A 15158-nucleotide genomic window follows, 5' to 3' on the forward strand; every position below is an offset into this window, starting at 1 on the left:
TTATGCAATTAAGAGGTGTGATTGCGAAGTGCATCTTCGACCCACTAAAACCGATTGTCCGATGTCTTCACAAATCTGGTTAAAGATTTCTCTAAATCATTCATCCGGGTCTCCAAACTGGAAACATGATTATCCAAGTTTGGGGCTTGTTGTTGTTGTTGAAAACCCAGTGGTGCTATGGCCTTTTGCTGTCCTTGGTGGTTACTAAACGAAAAGTTTGGTTGGTTTTTCCAATGCGGATTGTAGATGTTGCTACATGGATTACCTTGGTTCCTGATGGCATTACCCACAAAATCAACTTGCTAAACCGAAAATCGATCACTAATAGAAATAGGACAATCGGTTAGAGTATGTCCTTCCCCACAATTTGTGCAAGTAGTTATGGCTGCCAATCTATTAGAAGTTAGAAAGTCTATCTTCTTGCTCAATGATTCCACTTAGGTTGCCAAAGAAGTGACTGCATCAATTTCGTGGAGTACGGCCACTTTCTTCCTTTCTCGCGCGTTCCATTGGTAGTTGTTCATGGCCATTTCCTCTACCAATTGCTGGGCTTCATCAAGGGTCTTGTTCCCAATTGTATCCCCTGTGGCAGCATCTAGAAGCTGTCTTGTACTTGGATTCAACCCGTTGTAAAAAGTTTGAATGATCATCCAATTGGGGAAACCATATTGCGGACACTTCTTTAAGAGGTACTTGAATCGCTCCCATGTCTGAAACAATGATTTGAGCTCCATATGTATGAATGAGGATATCTTATTATGAAGCCTTGCTAACTTTCCCGGGGGAAAGTATCTCGCAAGAAAGGCTTCGACTATTTCATTCCAAGTCGTGATGGAAGCCTTTGGCAATGAATGAAGCCACTGCTTGGCTTTTCCTTTGAGAGAGAATGGGAAAGCCCTCAATTTGATAGCATCATCCACCACTCCATTAATCTTCAACATATCACAAACTTCCATGAATTTCTCAATATAATTGTTCAGATCCTCATCTGCCAAACTATTGAACTGCGCTGACTATTGAATCATTTGGATGAATGTCGGTTTCAGCTCAAAGCTCAGAGCTGTAATCGAGGGTCGTACAATACTCGATTGTATGCCCAAAACTAAAGGTCTGCCATAGTTGGAAAGTGTTCTCTATTGCTCATTCTGTTCTGCCATATTATCCGACACTTGACCTTCTATTTTAGCTCGGATTAATGATTCTTGTACACGTTGTTTTCTTCATCTTCTAAGTGTATGCTCTATCTCAGGAACAGGATCTCCTTCAACAATTTGTGAAGGGTTTCCTCAGGTCATAACCTAGAGCTGCAACCAAAAAGAAAAGAAAATGAAAACGATGACAGAATAAGAAAATGTGAAATAGAATGAATGATGAATAGCTAAATTAGCAAAGTGCAAAGTATCTCTAAATGCCTACTCCACAGCAATGGTGACAAATAATTAACAGCGCCCCCTTGTGTGTACCCGCAAGTGCATGGGTTTGTGGAAGTAATAAGTCCCAGGTGAGTGGATATCGTATCCACAGGGAGTAAGGAATAAAAATACCAAGATTGCTATCTAACTAAGTGAAGATGGAATAATGATTTTGTTGATAAAATGTAATGAAAGAAAAAATAAAAGAAACAAGAAAGAGAGAAGTACAAATAGATGAGAGGTAAGACAATCGATAGACGTTGGTAAGACAATTGCTTCAAGTGCAAAATGAACTATTATATCTCGTAATTGATGCTTAATGAGTCGTGGAAATCCTTAAACACACGGACCTAAACCTAAGGTCAACCGTGACTAACTCTAAACTATGTCCCGGTAGAGAAATCAATCAATTCAACAGCTCACATTATGTAGAGTTGGAAGACATTGTAGGAATTCCATGTGATAAACCTTATTCTAATGTATAGATCTAACCTTTTGGTCTAGGAAAAGACCCCTAATTGCAATGAAGCCCTTGGTGCTAAAGTCACTTCAACGCTTCACTCCATTGCCTGTGCAACTACAACTCAACGGAGGTCATCCCTTAGTCCATTCACTCTACTATGACCGCAAAGAACTCTTGGAATGTGGAGGTAGGATAAATCATATCGGAGGGGTACTGGGATGCTCTGCTACCTCTCGACTCACTCCCTTGACCCTCTCCAACCTTGCTTTGTCTAACCCTCATAGTGTGTCACTCATCCACAAAGGTTACCAAGATGGTCTCTCAACCCTAGTGTCACTCTAAGTGCGAAATTATTCAACAAGTATTCAAGATTAGAACTCAATTAGAAACATCAATGAAGGAAATCATAATAAAAGGTCAATGAAACAAAAAAAAAGCATCCTAGGGTTTACAAAATCCAAATACTCACTAGTGGTTTTAGCTCTCCATGGAGCAAGATACAATCAATAATGAAATCAAAACTCAAAACATGCAATTGATAGTAAAACCCCCTAGGTATTCATGTTGATGGTCTTTTGGAGTGGCCTCATCCTCACCAAAGGTCTCCTTGTCAAGCCTAGGTACTCATGAGTGCTTGTTTGTTAAGAATGCGAAGTGTTCTTTCCTTACGATGAGTATTACTTTTATCTGGTTTAAGTGCTAATACATGTGTATTTGTGTTCTTCCGTGCATGTAGGGTTGTGAAGCTAAGTATTAAGAAAAGAAGCCAAAAGTAGATCGTGATGCACTATTTGGTAAAATCTTGGAAGGAACAAACGCGAAGACATAAGTGGGGCTCTATGATACTTGAATGTGTGCCAACATCCATGTATTTAAGCCATTACAATGAGTTGGAGGGGCACAAAGGCAGCCACATTTGCATATCCTGACTTGTGCATTGATAGCAAGATCTTCACCAACAAGGCTTTTAATTGAAGAGGAGTTGTGACACGACCGAATATGCGTGTAAACTGCAAGTGCACGGGTTTGTTGAAGTAATAAAATCCCATGTGAGTGGGTATCGTATCCACAGGGAGTAGGGAGTAAAAATACTTAAATTGTGTCTTAAATAAGTGAAATATGAATAGTGATTTTATGTGACCAGATGTAATGCAAACAAAAGTAAAAGAGACAAGAGAGAGAGCACAAGTAAAGGAGAGGTAAGGCAATCGATATTGATGGGGTACTCGGATATTGATCCGCCTAGGACAATCATTTCAAGTGCAAAAACCCTCTATTATGCTTCCTAACAAATGCATTAATGAGTCGTGGAGATCCTTTAATACATGGTCCCAAATCTAAGGTCAACCATGCCTAACCTTATACATGTCCCGGAGGAGAAATTGAACAATATCTCAACCTCGCACTTGTATAGAATTGCAATGAGTTCTAGGGATTCCAAGTGATAAATCCTCTTCTTATATGTAGACCTAACCCTTTGGTCCAGGCGGAAGGTCCGTAGCCACAATTAAGCCCTAGATGCTAAAATCAGTTCAACGCTTCACTCCATTACACTCGTGATTTACATTGGTTTCTTTCTCTAAGATTCGGCTTCACAACCCTATATGCATGAAAGTAACATAAATACACACATATTAGTGTTAAAACCCGATAAAATTAATGCTTATCATCAGGAAATAATACTTCGCATTCTTATCACACAAGCACTTATCAAACTCCCAAACACTTAAGATTTTTCTTGTCCTTAAGTAAAAATTAAAACATTGTATGCATAGATGAAGGAAATATTTGAAGTGCTTAGCCTTAGGTTCACCAAAGAATACAAAGAGAGCATTCTACAAGTAAGGAAAATTTCAACACTAAATACGAAAAATCAATGCTCTAGCTGAAAACTTGAATATAAAAGAACAACAAACCTGAAATCGTTTAAGTGTGTGAACTCACTCAAGTCAATCCAAATTATACTCCTCAAAGTTCTACGTAAAAGGGACTTATTTATCTATAAGAAATAACAAAAATTCAAACAAAAAAAAGGGTAGTAGCTTCACAATCCTCTAAGGTAGCTTTTTCCAAAGCGGCCGCTGAGGTGGCTTTCACACTTTTAAGGTGGTAGCCTTTTCTACCGGGGTGGTAGCTTTAACACATCCTATGAGATAGCTCTTTCTCTCATTAGGGCATAACAAATATCCGACTTATGAGAGTAGCTTCATACATTGTAGGTGGTAGGTCTTTCCACCCAACAAGCATAACTACACAACAAAACTATTTTGTTCTTTATTTTCATTTTTCCATTTTTTCCAGCAAAATAACATAAGAAACAAAACTAAAACTAGTCCCTTTAACATCAAAATTGAGTTTCCGAAAGATTTTAAAGTGTGAGTAGTGCACAAATGGCAATCGGGCAAAAATTCCTAAACATTCAAGCAAGAACTAGAGCATGAGAACATTTAACGTTAAAAATTCTCCTATACTCAAGAATACAATCATTGCAACTAAGGTGAAGCGTCATTGGCTATGTGAGCATATATAACAATCAAGACTAATATAAAAGGTATGTGCGCTATGAAACTCCCCCCTCCAGCACTTTAGTTGTACATTGTGCCCAATGTACACATGCAAGGTCACTCAAAATGTAAATCAATCAAGAATAAATATGGGAGAAGCAATCAAAACAATACTCCCCTAACTCCTAGTGTTGCATTTGATGGGGCTAATTCATTGGGAGTGGTGTTCCAACAGGTTGTGAAGCATACATGACTAAATGCCAAAGCATCTTGGCCATGTCGATGATAAGCTCTCAATTCCCATGATTACAAGACCATCTGCACACATACACGAGGGGGTTCAGTAAAGCTTAATAAAACAAAAACAGCTCAAGTTAATAAAAGATAGAGAAATGAATACAACTAGAGACAACAAAACGAAAAATAAACTCATAAGGAAAGTCCTTTATGAGTATACAAGTCCAAAATAAAATGTAAAAGTAAAGAAATGAAATACAAAATCAAGTGTCGGTGTCATCAGGTCTCTGCTCCACTGCTGATGCTGGCGCTAGATCAAATGTAGCCGATGGAGGTGATGATGGTGATGCTAGAGGTGCCTGAGAGGGGCGGGGTCGCATCTCAAATGGTAATTTTGTGTCTCGCTCCAGCAACTGTTGTATGACGTCAAACCGTGCCATGAACTCTATGTGGTTTGCAATCTGTATAGCACGAATCATAGCCACATCTTGCTGCAATATCCCTACAGCACTCTCGAGCCTCTCAAAATAATCATGGGCTCGAGTCAGAGAGAAAACATGCACTAATGGGAGCTCATGCACTGAATGGGTCGCCTCTGTCTACTCTCGCTGTGGCTGTGGCTCAAAAGCTGGCTGAGACCCCTCTGCTGCGGCTTCCTTGGACACAAATGGCTTTGGTGGGGGCATGTTCAACACATAAACACCATCCCGATATTTCCTTATCATACCCATGAGCCTCATTGTCTCTAACTCGAGAGGTGCTGGTATTATCGTTTTCTCAGCCCCTCTAATCGTATCTCGTAGGCCCATCCCAAGATTGAGTCTAGTAATATATGGACCTGAGAAAAGGACACCAAGCCTGGGATAATGTCCCTGATGCCTCAGATACTCCGCTAAAATGTATCCCAAATGAATCAGATCATTTCACACCATAGAGTATAGATATAAAAGTTTCTCCTTGCTAAGGACTCCCGTGCTGTTGCCGCGACCGTTTACTGATCTACTCATGATGGCATGAAGATATCTATAACTAGGTCTAGAAAGGTACGTAGCCTTAGATACTCCTGGCTCATACCGACCCTGACCACATAGTATTCTACAGGCCATCTAGGGAGTCAAGCTTCCACAATAGTCAGTCGGCATCTCATCATACTGCTCCATCTTAATGATCTCCTCATCATATAACCCAAGTCAAACGAAAAACTGTGTGAGGCTCATACAATGATACTGTCCAAAAGCTCAGAACTGAATGGTACTGACACTCTTAAAATCATCATAAGAACGGTCAAACTCAAATGATGCGAGCACTTCCAATGTGAGCAGGCGAATAACAGGGTCACGAATAATCAATAGCTTGCGCCAACTACCCACCGATAGTAATTCCTCAACCTCATCGGCTATGTCATCTGCTCGCTGCACTTTCCTAAGTGAACTCACATTTTGGAATCGTGTATGACTGAACTTAAGCTTCGCTAATCGATCAAATCGAGTTTGATGTTCGGGAAAGGTAAATTCCATGCTTTCCACTTCAAGAGTAGGCTCTCTAGGACGCTTACCAGCTATTCTCTTCGATAGAGGGGACATACCTGCATGTATTAGAGAGGAGATCAATCAGATTCATAAATTGTCTAATACTACAGGATTCCATACGGTCGTGTGGAAATTCCACATGCCCGTGTGGATTCACGGGGCGTGAAAACCGCACGGCCCCTGTGAGGAAAACCAACAAATACAACTCTCCCTCACTCTTAGAGCTCATTAAAAACATATCACAACCATTTTAGCATGAAACCGAGGCACATTTGCCAGTTTAATCGAAGAAAATTAATTAGAATCAAATAAGGGTATCCTCAAGATAAAAAAATGGTTTACCGCTGAGATGAGACTAAAAATCTTTGAAATCTATTGAAGGTGTGCTAGGGAGAGAGGCTTATAAGATTTATAAAGAAGGCAAGCAGCTTTATGATGCGTGCACATCCACACGGGCGTGCCAAAACTACGCACGCCCGTCTGCCTTCACACGAGAGATTCACAGGAGCGGACTAATGCCCTTGTACGCACTCGGGAAAACACATCAACCTCTCTGAATGCAACCACATGGGCATGCGGAAAATACCCACACCCGTGTGCCCGACCCATAGGGGTAACCACACACCCCTGTGGCTTCTTTGTCTAACCGAGAAGAATCGCTAAGTGTTTCGCATAGCCGTGCGAAAATTCCGAACGGGTGTGAACATTCACATGCCCAACTCACAGGGGCAGCTGCATGCCCCTGTGTCTTTTCAGGATTAGGGAGAGTTCATTTACTGAGATTCACATGAGCGTGTGGATAATTCCCATGCCCGTGCATTTTTCATAGTTCACTGACAGGGGCTAGTCCACGCCCCTGTGTGCTTTAGGGATAATTTGCCAAATCTCTGCAGGAAAATAGATGCCCATGCAGAATTTACCCATGGCCATGCAAAAATCGCAACGTTGCTCACAGGGGCGAGTCCACGCCCCTATGCCTTCTCTAGATGAGCTCGTAATACAACTCCATGGGCGTACGAAAATTCCACACGCCCATGTGTTTCATCTGGATGACTTAGAAAACTCTGCAAACTCTGCAAAAATTTCATAAACATGTTTACACATTCAGAGCCTACTCTTTTATGCAAAATACACTAGCGGAAAACATTAAAAACAAGCTCAAGCAACTTAAACTTCACAAAATCCTCATAAATACACACGTTGACATCAAAATCCACAATATAATGCACAACAAAAGCATTTAAAAATCAAGACACCAACACTCAACAAGTTATTCATGAGAAAACTAAACTAACAACTAAGAAAAATAGTAAACACTTGGGTTGCCTCCCAAGAATTGATAAGTGCTTGTGCGATATGAATGCGAAGCGTTTATTCCTTATGTTGAGCATTACGTTTCTTCGGTTTTTACACTAATATGTGTGTTTTTATGTTACTTTCATGCAGGTAGGGTTGTGGGGCCAAGTATGAAGGAAAAAAGCCAATGTGGATTACAATGCACCGATTTTGTAGGAAATCTTGCTAAGGTTCTAACGCGAAGACATAGGTCGATGTGAGATGCTAGAGTGTGTGCCAACCTCCTCGTATTCGAGTTTGGCACATCCATTTGGAGGGGCGCAAAGGCAGTCACACTCGAGCATTCCAACTTCTGCACATAGAACAAGAGCTCCAACGACATGCTTATCATTGAAGAAGCAAGTGATCCACGATGTGAACGTGTGCCCATTTGCGTTACTCCGATGAAAGTATGGATTCGGGAAGATATTCAGGTCGGAACTGTAGAAGAGTACTGCAGCAACGCGGCAGCAAGTACTGTAGCAACACTGTTCACAGCCGGCCGAGAACACAGGAGTTCAGAGGATCCACACGGGCATGTGGAAATTATCCACACCCGTGTGGAAATTCCGCACGGGCGCGTGAAGCATCCACGCCCGTTTAGCGGCCCGATTCCAGCCCTATTTAAAGCCGACTCAGCCCCGATTTTAGTATTCTTTTCTCCATCTTTTCCCCAACTTGAGAAAGGGCTTCGGCTAGGGTTTTGAGGGGTATTGACCAAGATTTTATAGAGGTTCTACGGCTCCGACATCGTCATTCCTGAGGAAGAAGGTTGGTAGGGGAGCTTCCGTCGAGGCGTATCCTATACCTGACGAGGGAATCCTTGGACGACGAGTAGAGGACTTTCAACAAGACCATCGACATGACTATCCAGGGGGTTTCTTTATGGATTCATTGGTTTTACATTCTATTTCTTCGATTGTACTTAGCTCCATGGAGAGTTAAACCCCTAGTGGGTACTTGGGTATTTGTGAACCCTAGGATGTATTCGTTTCTTTGAATCTCTTAATTATGCTTTCAATAAATTGATGTTTATTGTGAGTTCCAACCTTGAATGCTTGATTGTATGAACATTTCCCCTAGAGTGACACTAAGGTTGAGAGTTCTTGTTGGTAACCTTGTGAGTGAGTGACACACCACGAGCGTTAGACAAAGCTAGGTTGGAGAGGATTGAGAGGGTGAGTCGAGAGGTACAGGAGCGTCCCCTTCCCATCCAACATGATAGGTTCTACCTCCATTCCTCGAGTTCTTTGCGGTCATAATAGAGTGAATGGTCTAATTGATGAACTTCCGCTGGGGCTTAGTTGCGGTTACAACGGAGTGAAGCGTTTTGGTGATCTTAGTATCTAAGGCTCAATTGTGGTTAGGGACCTTCAACCTGGACCAAAAGGTTAGGTCTATAATTAGGAAGAGATTTATCACTTGGAATCCCTAGAGCTCATTGCAACTCTATGCGAGTGTGAGGTGTTGAGATTGTTCGATTTCTCCGCCCGGACATGTATAGAGTTAGGCATAGTTGACCTTAGATTTGGGTCTATGTAATTAAGAATTTCCACGACTCACCATTGCATTGATTAGGAAGCATAATGGAGGGTTCTTGCACTTGAAAAAATTATCCTAGGTGGGGCATTATCCGGGGACCCCATCTTTATCGATTGCCATATCCCCTTCTTTACTTTTGCTCTCTTACTTGTTGCTTTTATTGTTGAGAATTGAATCATTGTCACACTCATCATCATTAATCTTTCACATAGATAAGAATCGAATTAAGTATTTTTATTCCCTACTCCCTGCGGATTCGATACCCGCTCAACCGGGATTATTACTTCGACAAACTCGTGCACTTGCGGGATATACGCAAGGGGACCATGTCAAAAAGCACTTGTTTTAAGTTATTAAGCTTGACGTAACTCATCCTTATCTCACAAGGGTTCATGAAGGAAAAATACTTCCTTGACGGCATTACCACCCTCTCCTTCAGAGTACGGTTTCACCCTGTGTCTGTTTACATTAAGTGTACCCTTCTCCGGATGGCTAATCTTAATAGTCCTATGAGGGGAAACTTCAGTCACCGTATAAGGGCCAAACCATCTAGACTTGAACTTCACCGGAAATAACCATAAACGAGAATTGAATAGCAACACCTGATCACCCACTTTGAACTCCTTCAGATTTTCAATATGCGTGTCATGCCATTTTCAAATTCTTTCCTTATAAATCTTTGCATTCTCATATGCTTTCATCCTCCATTCATCTAGCTTATTAAGATGTAGCATTCTTTGTTCCCCCAACTTGTGCAAGTCAAAATTCATGGCCTTGATTGCCCAGTATGCTCTATGCTCTAACTCCACAGGCAGGTGACAGGATTTTCAATAGACCAAATTATAGGGAGTGGTCCCTATTGGCATTTTGTACCCTGTTCTATGAGCCCAAAGTGTATCGTCTAACCACTCTGAACAACCCCGCTTTCCTTGTTCCACAGACTTGGTTAAGATCCTCTTGAGCTCTCTATTCGTGACTTCCATTTGACCACTCATTTGTGGGTGATAGGGGGTTGCAAGATGATGATGCACCCCATAGTGCTTCAATACTTTCGTGAGTTGTGAATTGCAAAAATGAGTCCCTCGATCGCTTTTGATGATTCGTGGGGTTCCAAACCTAGCAAACAACTTCTTCAAAAATTTTACTATCGTTCTAGCATTATTTGTTGGAAGGGCTTGAGCTTCCACCCATTTAGAAACATAATCAACTGCTACTAAGATGTATTGATTACCATTAGATTTTGGGAATGGTCCCATGAAGTCAATTCCCCACACATCAAACACCTCACAAAATTGCATCGGATTTTGAGGCATCTCATCTTTTCGCGATAGGTTTCCAGCCCTCTGACAATTATCATATTGAAGAACAAACTGATGGGTATCCTGGAATAAAGTTGGCCAATAAAACCCAATGGCCAGAACTTTCTCAGCGGTTCTACTCGAAGCATAATGCCCCCCAACGGGACCCGAATGACAATATGCAATAATGCTCCAACCTTCCTCCCTAGATACACATCTTCGAACCACATGGTCGGCACAAATACGGAACAAGTAAGGATCATCCCAAAAATAGTTCTTTAATTCATTGAAAAACCTTTTCTTCTGCTGAAAACTGAGGCCTTACTTCAGTACCATTCCCGATAAATAGTTTGCTTCACCCTCTATAGAATGAGGTACTGTCTGAATTTGTCAAAAGCGAATACCACCACTAATAATTCCTTTTTGATTGTTGTATAATTCTCCTGAGCACTTGTGAGAGTCTTCCAAGCATAATAAATCAGATGGAACTGCTTGTCTTTCCTTTGTCCCAAAACTATTGTCACAGCATAATCACTTGCATCACACATGAGCTCAAAGGGTTCATTCCAATCCGGTATTGTAAGAATTGGTGCGTACACTAATTTTTCCTTCAACAAATCGAATGCACTTAGACAATCATCCCCAAAGTCGAAAGGAGCATCTTTTTCTAGGAGTTTAGTCAATGGTTGCGTGATTTTCGAAACATCCTTGATAAACCTTCTGTAAAATCCTGCATGCCCCAAGAAACTGTGGACACCTTTCTCATTTGTAGGTGGAGGAAGCTTTTTGATCACCTCAATCTTTATCCACCTCCATTCCTGCTTGGGAAATCTTATGTCCAAGGACAATGCCTTCTTGGACCATGAAGTGACACTTCTCCCAATCGAGGACGAGGTTTGTTTCTTCACATCTCACTAGCACTCTCTCCAAATTCTTTAAACATTTGTTGAAAGAGTCTCCAAATACCGAAAAATCATCCATGAATACCTTCATAATGTCTTCCAGTATATCATAAAAAATGGCTGTCATACAGCGTTGGAATGTGGCTGGTGCATTACACAACCCAAAAGGCATTATTCTGTAAGCAAAGATACTATAAGGACAAGTAAATGTGGTCTTCTCCTGATCTTCAGGAGCTACGGGGATTTGAAAATATCCCGACATGCCATCAAGGAAACAATAAAATTGATGCCCTGCTAAACGTTCCAATATTTGATCGATAAATGGCAATAGGAAATGATCTTTTCGAGTGGCATCATTTAATCTTCTATAAACGATGCAAACCCGCCATCTTGTAACTGTCCTGGTCGGAACCAACTCATTCTTTTCATTCATCACAACTGTCATCCCCCCTTATTTCGGAACCACTTCAGTTGAAGTCACCCATGCACTATCGGATATGGGGTAAATAATCCCTGCATCTAGGAGCTTCACTTCTTCTACTTTGATGACTTCCTTCATGTTTATATTTAGTCTTCATTGCGATTGGATTACAGATTTGTAGTCATCTTCCATTAAGATTTTAAGTGTGCAAATGGATGGATTTATGCCCCTGATGTCTGAAATCTTCCATGCAATAGCCGACTTATGGTTTTTTAACATGCTAACAAGCTTGTCCTTCTGCTCCATAGACAAGTTCGAAGCTACAATCACCAGAAGTTTAGATTCTTCACCAAGAAGGCATACTCCAAGTGTGCTGACAAGGTCTTAAGCTCTAGGGTTGGTGGTTCATCAATTGATGGATGCAACCTACTCTCCTTTAATCTGTCAATTTCCTCAAACTTATTAGTTTCCTGCTTAAATTCATTCTTCCCTTCTTCGACTTATGAATGTATTTTTGTATGGTCTTCAACGACTGTCGATGCATTCAATCCATAAATCTCCCCTACTGACAATGACACACCCACAGAGAAAAGTTCCTAACTTTGTTCATGATAAGACGAGTCAAACCCATCGAGGACTTTCTCCAAAATTTCTTCTAAGTGATCACTCATCGATGCCAATGTAGATCTCTCAAACTCATCTAGCACACTATTTAGTTCGCAGTCCAGCTCTTGAATTTTGATAGTGTACTTTTCAATTGATTCTTCTATAAAATGTTGAATAGTATCTGGCTCTTGCAAGAGGTAGCACGGTGTGTCTTGTACTGCAAACACATAAACTTTTTGCTCTAAGTTTTCAACCATTCCTGTGATACTGTCGAATAACTCGGGCATGTCAATCATTTTTTTGTAATCAAGGAAAAAGAAAACAAATCACAATGATGATAGAAAAGGAGATGTGAAATAGAATAAATAAATGAATACCTAAGAAAACAAAGTGCAAAGTATCTCTAAACGCCTACTCCCCGACAAAGGTGTACCTTGACATGACCGAATATGCGTGTAAACTGCAAGTGCACGGGTTTATCGAAGTAATAAAATCCCAGGTGAGTGGGTATCGTATCCACAGGGAGTAGGGAGTAAAAATACTTAAATTGTTTCTTAACTAAGTGAAATATAAATAGTGATTTGTGTGACCAGATGTAATGCAAACAAAAGTTAAAGAGACAAGAGAGAGAGCACAAGTAAAGGAAAGGTAAGGTAATCGATATAGATGGGGTACTCAGATATTGATCCGCCCAGGCCAATCATTTCAAGTGCAAAAATCCTCTATTATGCTTCCTAACTAATGCATTAACGAGTCGAGGAGATCCTTTAATACATGGTTCCAAATTTAAGGTCAACCAAGCCTAACCCTATACATATCCCGTATGAGAAATTGAATAATCTCTCAACCTGGCACTCATATAGAATTAAAATGAGTTCTAGGGATTCCAAGTGATAAATCCTCTTCCTATATGTAGACCTAACCCTTTGGTCCTGGCGGAAGGTCCCTAGCCACAATTAAGCCCTATATGCTAAAATCACTTCAACGCTTCACTCCATTGCACTCGCGATCTACATTGGCTTCTTTCTCTAAGATTCGGCTGCACAACCCTATATGCATGAAAGTAACATAAATACAAACATATTAGTGTTAAAACCTGATAAAAGTAATCTTTGTGGATAGGTGACACGCCATGAGGGTTAGACAAAGGTAGATTGGAGAAGATTGAGAGGGTGAGTCGAGAGGGTGAGTCGAGAGGTAGCGGAGCGTCCCCTTTCCCCTCCGATGTGATTTATTCTACCACCATTTCCTAGAGTTCTTTGCGGTTACAATAGAGTGAAATGCTAAGGGATGAACTCCGCTAGGGCTTAGTTGCTGGAGAAACAGAGTGAAGCGTTGAATTGACCTTAGTATTTCAGGTTTAATTGTAATTAAGGGTCTTTTGCCTGGACCAAAGGGTTAGATTTACACATTGGACTAGGGTTTATCACTTGGAATCCTTAGAACTCCATGCAACTTTGTGTAGTGTTAGGTGTTGAGATTGAGCGATTTCTCGACCGGGACACAGTGTAGGGTTAGTCACAGTTGACCTTAGGTTTGGGACCATGTGCTTTAGGATTTCCATGACTTATGGAGCATTAATTAGGAAGTATAATGGTAGGTCTTGCACTTGAAGCATAAGTCCTAGGGGGAGCATTATCCGAGTACCCCACTTCTATCGATTGCCTTACCTCTCACTTACTTGTGCCTCTCATTCTTGTTCTTTTTATTTCTATTTACATCACATCTGATCAACACAATCATTATTCATCTTCACTTGGTTAAGTAACAATTTAGGTATTTTTATTCCCTACTCTCTGTGGATACGATACCCCACTAACTTGGGATTTATTACTTCGACAAATCCGTGCACTTGTGGGTAACACACAAGAGGCTTTGTCAAGTTCTGGCACCGTTTCCTGGGAGTTGGTGTTTAGAGATACTTTGCACTTTGTTATCTTATTCATTCATTCTATTTTACATCATCTTATTCTATCATTGTTCTTATTTGTTTTCTTTCTTTTGGTATAGCTCCAGTTTATAACCCGAGGGAACCCTTCAAAATTGATTGAAGATGATCCTAAACATGGACGTACACTCAGAAGAAGGGGTAAAGAACCTATATAAGAACCGTCGAATCTGGCTGAAGTGAAAGTTAAAGGGTCTGACAACATGGCAGAAGAAAATGCACAACAGAGAATGCTCTCTGATTATGCCAGACCTTTAGTATTGGTGACACAATCTATCATTGTGCGGCCCCCAATCACAGCTCAGAATTTTGAGCTAAAGCGAGCATTCATCCACATGTTATAGCAGTCAGCACAAGTTAATGGATTGGTCGATGAGGATCCAAACAGTCACATAGAGAATTTCATGGAAGTGCTTGATATGCTCAAGATAAATGTTGTTACAGATGATGCCATCATGTTGAGAGCCTTCCCATTTTCCTTTAAGGTAAGAGTGAAGCAGTGGCTACAATCATTACCTAGGGCATCGATCAGTTCATGAGAGGAGATGGTAAAAACTTTTCTTGCCCGTTATTTCCCACCGGGAAAATCTGTAAAGCTTAGGAATGTGATTTGGTCCTTTGTGCAAATGAAATTGGAGTCTATTTGAGACATGGGAAAGGTTCAATGAACTCTTGCGAAAATGTCCTCGATATGGGTTTCCAGAGTGGATGATCATTCAGACATTTTACAATGGTTTAAAATAAAGTACAAAATAGCTACTTGATGCAGCAGGAGGTACCTTAGGTAGCAAGACCCCTAGAGAAGCTCGGCAATTAATTGATGAAATAGGGTTGAACAGCTACTAATGGAATGTTAGGGAGAAGAAGAAAGTGGGCGGTATCCACGATTTAGTTGCGGTTACATCGTTGGAGGCCCAAGTAGAATCATTGAGTAAGAAGTTAGACCTTCCAACTTCCAATA

At 40.8% G+C, this 15158-nt stretch overlaps 1 non-coding gene across 1 annotated transcript; it reads right to left on the reverse strand.

Moving 5' to 3' along the window:
* Positions 1-14790: 14790 nt before the first annotated feature.
* Positions 14791-14895, reverse strand: LOC120272906. Its single transcript, XR_005540439.1, has one exon. It is a non-coding gene; the product is annotated as a small nucleolar RNA R71 (small nucleolar RNA).
* Between the last annotated feature and the right edge of the window lie 263 nt (positions 14896-15158).

This window comes from Dioscorea cayenensis, chromosome 11, assembly GCF_009730915.1.
Source record: "Dioscorea cayenensis subsp. rotundata cultivar TDr96_F1 chromosome 11, TDr96_F1_v2_PseudoChromosome.rev07_lg8_w22 25.fasta, whole genome shotgun sequence".
NCBI classification, from domain to species: Eukaryota; Viridiplantae; Streptophyta; class Magnoliopsida; order Dioscoreales; family Dioscoreaceae; genus Dioscorea; species Dioscorea cayenensis.